The sequence below is a fragment of the Propithecus coquereli genome, unplaced genomic scaffold, assembly GCF_000956105.1.
Source record: "Propithecus coquereli isolate 6110/MARCELLA unplaced genomic scaffold, Pcoq_1.0 Scaffold130, whole genome shotgun sequence".
In the NCBI taxonomy this organism is placed as follows: domain Eukaryota; kingdom Metazoa; phylum Chordata; class Mammalia; order Primates; family Indriidae; genus Propithecus; species Propithecus coquereli.
Window position 1 is genome coordinate 2213861 of NW_012137192.1, and position 1711 is coordinate 2215571.

Here is a 1711-nt window from a genome sequence, read left to right on the forward strand (position 1 = left end):
ACCCCATTGCTAGAGGTATTTCTCTGGTGTCTCCTTGTCTGAATTTCTGCCATTGTAATTTTCTTCGGAGTAAAGATTTGTAAAATTTTAGCCTAGCTTTATTTGTTAGCAGGCAAGCTCTCAGAATCCCTTGCCCAGTAAAAGCATATAGAGAAAACTTAGAACAACCATTATGAAATAGTGAAAGAGATCGCCAAAGAAAAAATTAGAGAGCAGATTTGACATATAAGAAAATCATCAGAATACATAGAAATGTGTGTCCCAGGAAGGAGGAGACTAATTGTTCTAGTTGAAGAGTGTCAGATTGAATGAAATTAGAGGTCTGTTCTGATGATCTTAAGGTAAGAAAAACATAATCACCTGGAATTAGTTTGAAGTGTTAAATTTTTATCCTTAAAAGGTGATTTATATGGGATCGAATTTTCTACTATAGTTCTGATATCCATTATGATAGCTTATATGAACTATACAAATTTTCTATAATTTATGTTTCAGTGAATATGAACTAATTAATTGCAGGGTTTATATCCTAACTTTTCTTGCATGTCAGTGCCATTGAAACTTGCATGAAAAGTACTAACTGCCTTCTTTCTCTTCTCCCTGATTTCCTCCAAGGCTGCCAGACAGATCAAGGATAGGTATGGTATAAAACCTACATTATTATTTAAGTATTGATGTTGAAGTCAGAAATGAAATTCAGGAATGGTTTTTTTTATTAGACTCTCTTGTTGGTTAAAATAAAAATACTCCATGATCAGTACAAAATGAAGCAAACGTGCCCTGTATATCTTCTTGGAATAACTATTATATCAATAAGATTTTTTAAAAACATAGTTGTGGACAATTATGTACTTCAAAAGAATTTCATTTCTGGTATAATAATGTAGTTAGTTTTAGTTTTAGAACAATTCTTAATTAGTTGAAATAATGGAGAGGAAACTATTTTGAATAATTTAAAAATATACCTGGAATGCACTTTTTCTTGTTCTTAAATTTATAAGGTGGTCTTACATTCTGAGAAGTCACAACATTTTGAATAGTCCTCAGGAGCTAAAGCTTTCCTACTTCACTGCCCTCCTGTTTAACACCTTTGTATTCTCATTTCATCCTGTTCCTGGTGCCATCTCTGTCTATTTCTAATGCCACCACTATCTAGTTAATATTCTATGGGGAGAGAAAATTAAAGAAAATTATTAAAGGTTTTGGCTTAAAAGGTCTTTCTTACTGGTAGAGCCAAAATTAAGAAAGGAAATTTAGTACTTGCTGAAGGAGTTGCTGGCAACATTTGGATTGTGTTAAAACAGAAGGAATGCTTTTGATCTGCCTGCCTAGTCACTGAGCATTGTTTGTAGTAAGATTGTAATTTAAAATTTTTCATCTAAGGATCATGAGATTCTCTGAAAGGCATAGCTCATCAAAGTACCACTTTGAATCCTAGGTTAAATTATTCTTTGACAGATAATTCATAAAAATATTCATTATGGATTGTGTGGAAACCAAGGTCTTACTGTTTATCTTGGGTAAAAATTTCAATTCTGGGTTTCTCTTTTATTTGGCTAGAGGCAGTATTCACATGATAGTCATAGCATTCTTAGCACAAATAAAATAATTTTTATATTTTTTGTATATTTTTGAGACAGTGTTTTGCTATATTGGCCAGGCTGGTCTTGAATTCTTGGCCTCAAGCAATCCTCCCACCTTAGCCTCCCAA

General features: G+C 32.7%; 1 protein-coding gene across 1 annotated transcript in view; it reads left to right on the forward strand.

The window, feature by feature from the left end:
• The first annotated feature begins 609 nt into the window (after window positions 1-609).
• The window catches only part of FSD1L (fibronectin type III and SPRY domain containing 1-like), a 72756-nt gene continuing 71654 nt past the window's right edge, over window positions 610-1711 (forward strand). Inside the window, exon 1 of the mRNA XM_012638522.1 lies at window positions 610-638. The gene's annotated coding sequence lies outside the window, so the exon portion shown is untranslated. The remainder of the gene's footprint in view (window positions 639-1711) is intronic.